The 14,173-nt window shown below is 41.9% G+C and overlaps 2 protein-coding genes across 3 annotated transcripts in view; one reads left to right on the plus strand and one right to left on the minus strand.

The window, feature by feature from the left end:
- LOC309617191 (uncharacterized protein) overlaps nt 1-14,173 on the plus strand; it is a 661,226-nt gene that overhangs the window by 590,272 nt on the left and 56,781 nt on the right. The window lies entirely within an intron of this gene.
- The window catches only part of LOC309617194 (uncharacterized protein), a 549,153-nt gene continuing 535,771 nt past the window's right edge, over nt 792-14,173 (minus strand). Inside the window, exon 3 of the transcript XR_014237785.1 lies at nt 792-13,113. The gene's annotated coding sequence lies outside the window, so the exon portion shown is untranslated. The remainder of the gene's footprint in view (nt 13,114-14,173) is intronic.

The raw sequence follows: 14,173 nt of genomic DNA on the forward strand, positions 1-14,173 counted from the left end.
CTTTCTGATAGTTTGTTGTTAGTGAATAGAAATGCCACAGATTTTTATGTTTTTTTTTTTTTAAATTATTCATTTATTTATTTTTGGCTGTGTTGGGTCTTCGTTTCTGTGCGAGGGCTTTCTCTAGTTGCGGCGAGCAGGGTCCACTCTTCATCGCTGTGCGTGGGCCTCTCACTGTCGCGGCCTCTCTTGTTGCGGAGCACAAGCTCCAGACGCGCAGGCTCAGCAGTTGTGGCTCACGGGCCTAGTTGCTCCGTGGCATGTGGGATCTTCCCAGACCAGGGCTTGAACCCGTGTCCCCTGCATTGGCAGGCAGATTCTCAACCACTGCACCACCAGGGAAGCCCTTATGTTTGTTTTATATCCTACAACTTTACTGAATTTGTTTACTAGTTCTAACACCTTTTGGTGGAGTATTTAGGGTTTTCTGTATATAATATCATGTCATCTGCAAATAGTGATAGTTTTACTTTTTTTCCAATTTGGGTGACTTTTATTTCTTTTTCTTGCCCAACTTCTCTGGCTGGGACTTCCAATATTATATTGAATAAAAGTGGCAAGAGTGGGCATCCTTGTCTTGTTCCTGACCTTAGAAGAAAAGCTTTCATCTTTTTACCTTCGAGTATGATGTTAGCTGTAACCCAGGTTTAAAAGAATTTTTACTGTAGTAAAATACATATAACATAAAATTTACTATCTTAAGCATTTTTGAGTGTAAAGTTCAGTGGTATTAGTACATTCACATTGCTGTGCAACCATCACCACCATTCATCTCCAGAAGTCTTTCATCTTGCAAAACTGAAACTTTTTACCTGTTAAATAACTACCCCTTTTCCCCTTTTCCCTAGCCTGTGGTAACCACCATTGTACTTTCCGTGTCTGTGAATTTGATTACTCCAGGTAGCTCCTGTAAGTGGAATCATGCAGTTTTGTCTTTTTATGAATGGCTTACTTAGCATAATGCTCTCAAGTTTCATCCGTGTTGTAGCATGTGTCAGAATTTCCTTCTTTTTTAAGGTTGAATAATACTCCATGGTATATATAAGTATGCACCCAGGTTTTCTTTTTTTTTTTTAACATCTTTGTTGGAGTATAATTGCTTTAAAATTATGTGTTAGTTTCTGCTGTATAACAAAGTGAATCAGCTATACATATACATATATCCCCATATCTCCTCCATCTTGCGTCTCTCTCCCACCCTCCCTATCCCACCCCTCTAGGTGGACACAAAGCACGGAGCTGATCTCCCTGTGCTATGCAGCTGCTTCCCACTAGCTATCTATTTTACATTTGGTAGTGTAGATTATGTCCATGCCACTCTCTCACTTCGTCCCAGCTTACCCTTCCCCCTCCCCATGTCCTCTGCACCCAGGTTTTAACTGATGAGCTTCAAGTTGGAAGTTGGTTTGAGGTCTTCTTTTGTGTCTAAATATGAGTCTTATAGCTTAAAGGAGTTTTATAGGAAAGAAGCATGAAGATTGAAAAGTAGATTCCCCCTCCCCCCAACTACACCCATCGTTATGGCCTTTATGTTCACTGAGTTTATTTTCAATCCTTTCTCCCTTAGAGTTCAGTAAAATCTTCTCCTTTAATTATGCTAAAGGAAACAAAGGAAAATATGGAAGCCCAGACTCAGGTCTTAGGTGGGAAGCAGGACACCGTGCCCCAGAGTGTGTTGCAGTGAGGTCAGTGGGTGGCAAACTGAGTTACCCGCAAGGGAAATGGCAAAATGGGGTCAGAGCTTTAGGCCACTGGGTCCTGACATCCCACCCATCCACGGGGATGCCTCTTGTAGTTTTGGCCAGTTCTTCCTTGTACATACAGAGTGTTGAAGACTGTACTGTGTTTTTATATTTTCTCAGCTTGTCACATGCAGGTGGGCAGGAAGAACCCAAACCACACCTCACCTTGGGAATTCTTCCCCTCCTTGGGTCAGAGCCACGCCTTTGATATATTGCTGTTTGGAAGAGAATGTGTTGTGTCCCAGTTTCTATTTTATGGTGCCTCTTTGTTCTTACACTGCTTCTTTTCTACAAAGAAATATTGGTAGAAATGCTGGATGCAATAGGAAGCTTTGAAATGAGAAAAATGGAGATTCTGTAAGCCTACTTGGAAACCAAGATTCTGCCCAAAAGTTAAATTTGTTTTGAAAAAGCCTAAACTGATGATTCCCTGCTCCTGGTATAATCTCTCCTTCTATCTCCCCTTCTCTCTCCCTGTCCTCCTCCCTTTCTGTCTCATGCAGGCTCACATAAGGGCCACATGGGGAAAATGACTCTTGACTCTTTTGTTCTTATCCATTGAAAACGTGGCCTGTGCCTGCTGGCTGTCTGGAAACCTTACAGGCTTGCCTTCTGTAGCCCCTGTGAGGGGCTGAATTACCATTTCTCACCCTGCCCTCAAAGAGAGTTTGTTACCAAAGCCCAAGGTACAGGGGAGGGCAAGGAAGCCAGCTCAGAGGCAAGCAGAGCCTTGAGGATTGCAGCAGGAGTATAGCTGGGTTGTTTTTTTTTTTTCCTCTAAAGAAAGCTTTTAAAGGTTATCAAGTTACTCCCTTTCAGACAGAGAGCAGCAATACCAGAGACAATGGTTGTTGAAGGAAAGTTGACAAAGTTTAAAGTGGGTCAAGAGGTTGGAGAGAGGAAGCTATTCTCAGCATATTGAAAGGGCATAATCTGAATTTAGTGAGAAAAACAAGGTTCTTGGTTCAAATTCCAACCCCCTACAGGGTCTAGTGAACTTGAGTAAAGCATTTACTTTCTCTGGGCTTCAGCAGAAAGATGTTCCATTTGGTTTCATGAAAACCTGGATTTACTGTGGTACTGTCACTCTCTAGATGATGTTTAGCCATCTCTCTGTGTCCTTATCTCAAAGTGGAGATTATAATGTCCATTCATTTGGGGAGGCTTTTGCAAGGAAGACTCTTAGATCACTCAAGCTCGGTGAATGTCATTCGCAGATACTGCCCATGATTATAGGATGAAGATAAAGATAACTAAATGGCCCTTGCTGAAAATCCGACTGCCCTCCCAGTGCTCTTGCACAGTGCCATGGCCTTTTTTTTTTTTCATATCTCCTTTCTTTACTTTCCAAAGAGTACATATATCCAATTATACTCAGCATAGCAAAAGCTAAGGATCAAATATTTGCTCCCTCTCAAATACCAACACAACAAAAATGTATGTTACACACCCAGACATTATTTTAGAGTTATTGACTTACTAAAAATTATTATCTTCTACTGTTTTAATTTTTCTTCTTACCAGTTTCTTCATTTTTTCCCCCTACAAAACTATTCATTCACTAAACTGTAAATTCCTGGACCCGTTTCATAGCAACCTACTTAGTCATCAACTTCTTCCTGTTAATAAGAGAATCATTGTAATAATATATCATCTGAGGTATATAAAAGTCACCAGACTAAATCTCTTAATCCTGGGCTGTTGAAGTGTTCATCAGTAATTGCTATTTTAGCTTATACACCAGCATTTTGGCCATGGCCATTTTTGAAAGGAGACATCTAACAAATCCGAGCTCCGTCTACATATGGCTCTACATTTTGGCTCGGCTCCCTTTTTCCAGAGATGCACAGGGCTGCGCCATTTGGAAACTGAATGAAACCCAGTCTGTTCGATTTCTTTGCGGGTGTGTTTATTTACCCAACTCGTGTTGTTATATTTTCTCTCAGTGTGTGTCCTTCTCCCGCATTTCAAGGTAGAAGAGCCATTACAACTAATGAGAGCTCCTTTCTAGCTCGTGTGCCACTTAGAATGTTCAAGAGTGTGCTCGAATTTCAACCTTTCAACGCATCTCTGTAATGGCATGTCACCCTTAAAAACTGAGATATCAGCTTCCCTCTAAAAGGAATAGACACTGATTTTCAACCTGAAAGCCACCACTCATCCTCCTAGGCGCCTCATTTATGTTGAGGACGTGATAAAACACCATGAGATGGAAAGACAGGAGCTACTTGTGGAACATGTCCACTCTGCTGGGATCCATGTTACAAATGAGGCAGATGCCTCGAAGTATGCCACGTTCTCATTGCATTTAAGCACTGCTCCAGGATCTTGCATCACGTCACTGGGAGATGCATGGCTGGCGGCCCTATTTTTCTCAGAGGCTTCAGTATCACCTAAAGTGAATTAATGCTGCCAGGAAAGGCATTTTAAGAATTGATGCATTAGGAATAATTGTCTTCTAGATGCTCACCTCAGCTGATGGATTCATTCTGCTCTTTTATCCCCATTGCTATGGAAGCAGTCTCTCCCCATCTTTTCATCATCAGTCACTATCATGGAAACTTCTCTCATCCACATGAAGCTCTAACTGCTCCCTGAACACACCAGGCGCCTCACCTGAATGGTAAAGCCCTACTTACCTTTCCAGGCCCAGTTCATCTCTAAACTCTTCCCAGATTCCCTTACACAGGGGTGCTTGCTCCCTCCGTCCTCTGGCATCTTCTCATACTTTCTTTATAACTGCAGCGGCACTCCCACCTTGAACGGCACTGAGCTGTGTGCATGTCTATCTCTTCTCTTGCACTGTGAGCTCGGGTGGCTGCGGGGAACACATTTTATTTATCTTTTATCAGCAGCACCTGCCGAATAGTGCCCAGGATACAGCTGACGCTTCTTAGAACTCTGAAGAAGAAGGAGAAGAAAGAAAAGAATGAAAGAAAGAGTGACTATTAGGAGATGCCAAAGCTGGTGTAGGTGGGAGGAGCCAGAAGGCGACTACGCTAAAAGACAGAGAGAGAAGGGACTTTCCTCCTTTATAGTGACACTCCCCTTTCACAAGGGAGTAGACGGAGGCCTGGGAAGAGGAGGCTTCTTGCCCAAAGGTACACGTGATGCAGAGCTGGAGCCATCACTCAGCAAGGTAGGGCAGCTTACTTTCTACAGCATGACCCCTGAGGCATTGTCTTGAAGGAAGTGAGGGACAGGAAGTGGCTACTGAAGGACGTGCCGGAAATAAGTAAAGAATAAAGCAGACTAGATGTTTCCTCGCTTCATGTATCCAAGTCCTTCTGTGGGTGCTTCAGCCTAAATCCTAAGAACTTGTGTGCTTGGCTGGGACTGGAAAAGAGGGTGCGAGCCATGGAACCATGGAACGATGATGGTCACGGGGCTGACACTGCTGGTTGCCTTTCTAGATCCCATCTCCCGTCCCTGTGGCTCACGAGCCCTGCTTTGTACCCATGACCCTGTGCTTCAGGAGGCTCAGAGAGATTATCCACAGTGATTCAAGTCATGCATGGAAGTTCTACCCCCCTTGCTAAGGGTGGATACAGGCATGGACATGGGTCACAGTTCTGGTCAATGACATTGGAGGACCAGTCTTCCTCACTGTCAAAATGAGACCTTTGTAAGGTTGCCAGATATAGTAAAAAAACAAAACAAAACAAAAACCAGACACCCAGTTAAATTTGAATTTCAGATAAAGGACATTTTTTAGTCTAAGTGTGTTCTGTGAGCTATTTGGGTGCCCCATGCAACATCTCTGAGGTATCCTGCTCCAAAATCCTCCAAGCTCTCAGAATGCCTACGAAACCCATGGGCTGGGAGAGTCTCACACACACATATTTAAACTTTCCAGGGCTCAGACACTTTGGATAAGGACAGATTCATATTCACAAAGCATGCTTGCTTAAGTCCTCCTTCCGACTAAAAGGGCCGTTTGGTCCTCAAGAACCGCAGTTTTCTGTTTGTTTGTTTTTCCTAACAGCATTCTCCTCTTTACCCAGCCTCCAATAAACTTGACCATGTTAATGGAGGTCATAGATTTTCTATTTTACCTGGAGATAGGGCTGTGGGCAACTTTTTAAAGCTATGTAGGAACATCTGTAGAACATCTAGGATGGCAAGTTGGTTTGAAGGGTGGTGAGTGGTGAGTCACATCTTCACTGCCTTGCCTAGAAAATTCACTGCAGCACCATTTTCTCATCTGTAAAACTATTCCTGATCTCATAGTGTTGTTGTAAGAATTAAAAAGAGGTGAAATGTAAGAATTAAAAAGAGGTGAAACGTGCAAATTGGTACAGCCACTTTGGAAGACAGTTTGGCAGTTTCTTACAAAACTACACATACTCTTATATGATCCAGTGATTACACTCCTTGATATTTATCCAAAGGAGTAAAGAAATTTTATCTACACAGAGCCCTGCACACGGATGTTTATAGCAGCTTTATTCATAATTGCCAAAACTTGGAAGCAACCAAGATGTCCTTCAGTAGGTATAGATAACTAATCTGTGGTAGATCCAGTTGATGGCATATTATCCAGTACTAAAAAGAAATGAGCTATTAAGCCATGAATACGAATGGAGGAAACTTAAATGCATGTTATTAAATGAAAAGCAAATCTGAAAAGGCTACATACTGTATGATTTCAACTACATGACATTCTGGAAAAAGCAAAACTATGGAGACAGGAAGAAGATTAGCGGTTGGCAGGGGCTGGGGAGGGAGATGAATAGGCAAAGTGCAGAGCAGTTTTAGGGCAGCGAAACTACTCTCTGTGATTCTACAATGATGAATATATGTCATTCAACATAGTATAAACCCATTGAATGTACAACACCAAGAGTAAACCCTGATTTGAATTATGGACTTTGGCTGATAATGACGTGTCAATATAGGTTCATCAGTTGTAACAAATGTACCACTCTGGTGGGGATGTTGATAATGGGGGTAGGCTAGGTGTGTGTGGGGCCAGGGGATATGTGGAAATCTCTTGTACCTTCCTCTTAATTTTGCCATGAACTTAAAACTGCTTGAAAAACTGAAGTCTGGGTTTTTTGTTTTTTTTTTTAAAGAGGTGAAACAGAGCGTCGAGCACAAGGATAGGACAGAGTTACTGTTTTCTGAATGGTAACGTTCTTCCTGCTCATTCATGGGGGCAGTGGCTCTGATGTGCTATTCTAGACTTCTCTCTGCCACTTTTGCTTTGATGACCTCTCTGGGTTTCCATCAGGCTAACAGTAATAATGTTGTGAAGAAGGATTAACTGACTCTGAGCCAGGAGGCCTGGATTTCTGCCCAGCCTCCCACTGCTTCCAAGATAATAAAGATTGGGGAAACAAATGAAATCCAGGAAGCACAGCTATCGAAATGAAGTGAGTGATGATGATGATGATGATGATGATGATGGTAACAAACACTTGTACAGTTGTCATCAGTCCTGAAGCTTCTTGGGGGAGATTTATACTTGATACGGAGACATGAGGCTATTTATTTCATTCGATCAACAGCCCTATTTGGAGCGACAGCATTATGTCAAATCCTGTGCTGGGTATAAGACATGCAGATATAAATAAGACTTAGTGCTTGACCTCAAGGAATATCAGTCTAGTAGGGCAGAAGGCTGATAAACTCATAATGGCGATGCCATACATTACGAGATAACCGGATGTCAGAAAGTGAGGTGTGAGGGCGCAGATGGGAATCACGTAAATGAGGCTAGGTGGGAGGGGTTCAGGCAGGGGGTCTGTGGGCCTAGATCCCTACATGTGATCGAATATGGAAGGGAGCCAAGCAAATGAGAAGATGAAAAGGTGTGGAAGTAGTTGTCTTTAGGGTTTAGTAGGCCCTTCAGTATCTTTATTTTCCTCCAGCAATCCACTCAGGCTGCTGATTCATTAGCAATATTTTGTTAAGTCAAATGTAACTGCTCTGGGTCAGATTTGGAGCCTATGTGGTTGCGAAGTCCTTGGACCACTCTAACAGATCAAGGGCAAAATTTGTACATCTCAATGGCTTCCTAATAAAATTTAAGGAAGAATTTTAGAAATATAATAAAGTTTGAAAACAGATTGCCATTCAGTCCAGAGTCAAAAATTAATTTTTTTAATAATTCAGCATGTTTCGATTCGATCTCAAAAGTTAATCAATACAAAATGGAGGAGTGTTTGCCACGTAGACCATACTAATCAGCTTTAAAATCCAGGGACTATCACGTGGCGTTAAACTAAAAAACAGAGGACACTTTTGTATAGACCTGTCTGCAGGTTCACTGAGAAGGTAGTGTATCAACTCAGGTGTCTTCACATCCTAGAGGAAGCATGCATAAGGCTCCACCCAAGAATCTCAAAGATAGTTGAAAGAAGCTGTCCTACCATGAAAACTTTCCAAGGTGAGAAAATTGGGGCAGTTTAAGGGACCCTATTCAAGAAAATAAGGGCAGAAGACAAGACCAGCTCCCAATTCATGCATTTAAAGAATTAGGTAATTTTCTTCAAGAGTGACTCTTTCTGCTTAAAATTACACGTACTTTCTAGAATAATTTAGGTATACTGGAATTTTTCATCAAGAACAAACCACCCCAAGTCTTAATGGCTTAAAAAAACAGCCTTTTATTGGTCTCATAATTCTGTGAGTTGGCTTGGCTGACTCAGCTCATCTCTCCTGAGACCACACATACATCTACCATGGCTGGTTTCTTGGCTGGTGACTTGCTGATCTGGGATGGCCTCACTCAGATGTCTTGCAGTTGACAGAATGCCTTGGTTCTACATGGCCTCTCGTCCTCCAGGTGGCTAAGTTGGGCTTGTTCACAGGGTGATAAGCAGATTTGGGTGAGACTGGGGGTGCTGGTATAAAACCAGGAGTTTGACTTTGGACGTTTTAAGATTGGGATGATACGGATATAGAATAGGCAGATATAGAATGGGCAGCTGGACATAGGAGTCCAGAGTTCAGGAGCAAGGTCTGGGTTAAAGACATATATTTGGAAGTCATCTACAAAGATATCACTTAGAGCCATGAGACTGGGCGAACTCAGCATAGGAGTATGAATATAAGTCTAAGGAATAAGCCCTAAGGCTCACTACTGTTGAGCTGTTGGGAAGGTGAGGAAAAAAACAGGTAAAGAGACTAAGAAGGAGAAGCCAATGACCTATAAGGAAAATAGTGACATCCCGGAAACTGAGTGGGGGTGGGGAGAAAGTGGTAGAAGAAGGAGAGAGTCAAACACTGCCAGCAGATCAAGTAAGAGGGTTGGGGAGTGACCACTGCATTCAGCAATGTGAAGGTCATGGGTGACTTTGATAGGAACTGGTGGATGGTGGTGGTGAAAGTCTTACTGGGGTGGTTTCAGAAGATAATAGGAGGAAAGGAGTTGAAAGAAAATAGAGACCATTTCCCCCTCCCCCATATTTTACTTTGAAAATTTTCAAATATGCAGAAAGGTTGAAAGAAGAGTACAGTAAATACCCATATGCTCCCCCACCTAAATTCTGTACTTAACCTTTTAATAGATTTGCCTTCTCCTGTCTGTTTATCCAATTGTATATCCACTTAGCAATCCATCCTTTTTTATGTTAAAGGAATAGAGAAATGGGGCAGCACTGGAGTGAGATGGGGAGAGAGAAGACCTCTCTGTTTATGTGTATGTATCCATGTGTGTATGTGCATGAATGGTTGTACATAGGCAGCATGTAGATGTGGATGATCAAGGACTAAAGGCACGATTGGAGGACTTAATATTTGGAATGATGTCTTTGGGTGGGAAAAGGAGCATGGGCTTTTGTGCAAGTGGGGAAATTGGCCTCAGATACGTTCATCTCTAGCAATGAAAGAGAAGGTAGAAAACGTGGACAGTCAGATGGATGAGACGCCTTTAATAGCATGAGATCCAGCACCTCTGGTCCGTGCTCTGGACCCGCCTTCTGTTTCCAGCTCACCTGCGGTGTGCTCTGAAACTGGGAGAATAGCTTAACCAACCTCTCAGGTCTTCTGGGACCTCAGCTGCAAAATGAGCATTAATTATGACTATCATACTTACACCACAGGGAGCTCTGGAAATTATACACGGGGGATGTCAGTTTTGTTGTTATTTTTATTACTCACATTTACCCAGAAGAAGAGCTTTGCAGGCTATTGCGACTCTGTCCCTCACTCTGTGCAACACCTTCTCCCTGTCTGGGGACTTTCGGTTACTGGATGAACAACCCAGGACTTCACAGGCTTTGTCACCCTTAATGTTTAGCTGATGGACCAACATTATACTGGAGGGCAAGGAGCTTAAGGAGTGTCCCAGACAACTTGAGTCCCTTTCCACCTCGCAGTGGTACCTACTCACTACACCTAAGGGCAGCAGTATTGGGTTCATTCCCTCCGTCCCACCCCCTCTTTGTCTTGGGTCAGTATGTCAGAGTCTAAGGCCTGCAATCCATTGCTGTTTTTGGCTCTTGTTTATTCTAGCAAATGTGGCATTTCTGTACCAAAGTTCCTTTGTTCTTTCCGCAGCTTTCCACACCTCCTTGCAAATGCTTGGAGTTATTTATTTATGCCTGCAAAGAAGATAGGTGGGTGACCTGTCACAAGTAACCACATACAGCAAAGAGAATCTTATTGCAAAAATACGCTAGATATATTTAGCACTGCTTAATTAGAATTATCTATCTTGAATTCATTTTCCTTCCTTTATGGTAAGGTTTTAAATTAAAACCCAAACACCCTGTGCTTGCACTTATTATGATGGAGAAGCCACAGGACTTGGAATGAGGGGTGAATTAGGTTAAAACACAGATTCTCTCACCACTCAGCCTCAGTTTACTCATCTGTAAACTCAGGATGATAATATTTTTCTCATAAGGGTGCTGGAAGGATTGAGAGAGATCGTGTACATACAGTGCCTGGAAAATAATAAGGTTCATTTGATTTTAACATAATGGATTAATGAGCACACCCCCAGCAATAATGAAAATAAACAACCACAGTTGATATGGAGTGTTTGTTGTGTACAAGGCTTGGTGTCCTGTTGTCTTCATTGGCTGCATTAATCATGACAGATAAAGAGGTTATGCAGACATTGCTTTCTTCTTTGAAAGTTAACTCTTCTCAGTAATTAAAATATGTAATTAACACCCAATCAAATTTAGGTCTCCAACCTCTATTTCAATAAAATCTACATTTTATTCCATTTACCTTTAAAATGATTGAATGATTCTCTAGTAAGTTTGAGAGAGAAAGTATAAGACACCTAGTTAATTCTGAATTTCAGATAAACAAAAATATTTTAGTGTAAGTATATCCCATGTAATATTTGAGATATAGTAAAAAATCATTGCTTATCTGAAAATCAAACTTAACTGGGAATCCCGTGTTTTAATTTGCTAAATCTGGCAATGCCAGATTCTAGGAAATGCAGTATTTGGTGTGTGTGTGTTCCAAAGGCAACAGATATTGACCATGTGATTTGAGGTGTGTGGATATGACAAAAGTTCATGATGACCTCCTGAGAGATAGGACTTCCCTAGCTCTGATATCTAATGTAAGGTGGGATATCACCCACCCACTCCTCTCCCACTTCTGAAGTTCATCTCCTTTGCAGGAACCTTTTCCTTTTTTTTTTTTTTTTTTTTTTAGCACTCAACTAATAATGAATTCTTGTTATTTATCCCATTAGATGGTCAGAGACTATTTCTGTTTCATTCATTGCTGTATCACTCTGACTAACAGAGGGTCTGGCACATAGGAGGTAGTCAATGAAATTTCACTGAGTAAATGAGCTGGTGTTGATGTGGCAGTAATACAAGTTATAATGAAGAATGACAGGCTTTATAGACAGGGGTTCAAATTTCACTGACCACCCACTATGTTCCAAACTCTCTGCTAGGCAGAAGGATCCCGGGATGAATGAAACAGATTTAGTTCCTGAGTAGCAACTGGGAAAAATAGCAACTGAGAATACGTTATCACTTACCTGAGGGGGTTTTATTGCTCTGTGCCTCAGTTTGCACATCCAATAATGAGATAATCCATCTACCTCAAAGGATTATATTGAGGGGAAAATGAACGTCCACATCTGTGTCTGTGACTATCTCTCTATCTATAATTGTGTGTGTGTGTGTGAGAGAGAGTGAAGCCAAGTGGTAAACATTAGATTTATTAAATTAATCAGTTCCCTTCTCTTTCTTTTATGTTAGAAAACTAGCATGGGGCTTTGTTTATACCTTTTCCTGTTTCATCAGGGTAAGGGTAATGCCTTGACCAGAAAGGGTTATGAAGGCCAGGACAATAACAGGTGGATTTTTTTTTTTTAATATGTAATAAACTTTCCAGATGCATGTCTTTGATAGCTGAGGGACTTGATCACAGACTCAGGTAAGTATTTCCACTTCTGCCTTGCGGAGGGCCTCTGAAAATAGGGTGCTAATGATCTGACAAAATCTCTCTACCTTTCCCTTGGAGTCCCCAGAGTTTCAGACAGTTTTGGGGGAGGGTGGTGATGAGATCTTGCAGTTGACTGTTGTCTTTCATGGGACACAGGATGTGTGAGTCTGGAGTAAATTAAAACCCTGAAATTGAATGTCAAGATCTGGGGAATCTGTACCCATATTAGACTCCCTGCTCCTTGGGAAGGTGATTTTGACACTCTGAAGGATGTCTAGGGAGTTAATAACAACATCTTCTAACACACTGCCTTTGTTATTTGGAGCTCATGGCTTTTTCAAGGAGCTCAAAGTCATTCACCATCTACATGTTTTCAGTATGAAACTAGGTATTAAATGCATACCCTAGGCCAATAAAACAGTTTAGTTGAGAATATAAATACCCCAGGGTCACAGAATACCAAAAGCGAAGATGGATTTGTGCTCTCCCTCGCTCATATGCATCACGTGGCACTGGGAAGCAGTAATTCAACTTAAGTGGATGTGGTGTGGATGCATTAAAGATGCCATGGGGACACTGTCTTTTTTGTTTTGTTAGGGTGTGTTTAAGTCATTTACTTTTGTACACCTACTGATGCTCGAACTGCCTCTGTGCACCAGTACCAAATCAAATCTTGGAGACAGAGTTCTGGGTGAAGTAGAAAAGAATAGCTTTATTGCTTTGCCAGGCAAAGGGGGACACAGAGGGCTTGTGCCCCTCAAAACTGTGTGTCCCACCCTGGGGAGATTTGGTGAGGGGTTTTATAGCAATGGTTCAAGGGTGCAGTTGCTAATAAGGATCGGGGTGTGTGCAGGGCCTACATTCCTTTAATCTGGCCTCAGGTGGTCTCCTCATGAGCTTCTGAGGTTCTCAATGTTATCAAACTGTGACTTTCTCTCTGGAATGAAGAATGCTTCATCAAGTAGTTAACGTCTTCCATTTCTTGCGGGTTTTAGTTCTGCAGAAGAGCGCAAAGATATTGTTATATGTATCCCTTGAGGTGGAACCAGGGTCCTGTCCCAAGGCTGCACTGTTGTTTTTTGACTGCTCCTCCCTTGTCTTGGAGTCCCTTCCTTCCCTGATTAGCAACTGTTTGAACCTGCCCTTTGGAACTCAGGGAAGGTCATGGAGGCTGGAGCCTATTCCCTACAAACAAGAAGTGGGGGACATAGAAAGGCTTTTGTGCCCAGGACCCCCCCAGGGTCCTGCAGTTTCACTACCACCAGAGGTGCCTTGATTTCAAGGGTGTGATTGGTCTTTGGAAGACCACCACAGAAGTATGTGGCCAGTTATTTGTCCAGAGCTATGCTTTCCTTGCCTTCTCTTGCTCCATCTGAGGATTTAAACTGCTGAATTTCTCAGGTCTGTCACAAACTTCTAGAGTGAAAACTAGATTTATGAAATTGGGCACATTTGTTTCAAAGCTATTCAATCCAGATAACAACTCATTTTAGCATGATTTTTCCACTTAATAAGAACACTTTTTAGAACTCAATTTGGCAGCTCTTAATAATCCCAGACAGAATAACTAGAGATGCAAGATATTAAAAAGTAAGTTGTTGAAAGAAGACACAGCAGCACGAGCTGAAGAGCAGAATGTACCCAGCAATATGTCAAACACATAATAGAAGGTGATTTCATAGGATTTAAGAATCTAATAAGTTCTTAGACAGAAAGGCAAATCTTAGATGTCAAGCAGAACAAATAAATGAAAAATTAAATCCATATAAGACACTACTATGGTGAAATTTTAGGTCATTAAAGGAAATTCCTAAAGCTTCTGGAGTGAGGTACAGTGGGCTGGGTGGGCTGATTACCTATAAAGGGATGTGAATCAGGTTGACACCAGACTTCTCAGCAGCAGCTATTGATACAGCAGATAACGGAGAAATATTTTCAAACGTCAGGGAGACAATTAACTTTGAATCTGGACTGCTATATCCAGTCAAGTTTATTCAAGCTTAAGGGTAAAATCCACAGATTTTCTGATATGCAAAGATTTAGAAAATTTGCCATGT

The sequence above is a fragment of the Balaenoptera borealis genome (assembly GCF_965194805.1).
Source record: "Balaenoptera borealis genome assembly, chromosome: 19".
Lineage (NCBI taxonomy): Eukaryota > Metazoa > Chordata > Mammalia > Artiodactyla > Balaenopteridae > Balaenoptera > Balaenoptera borealis.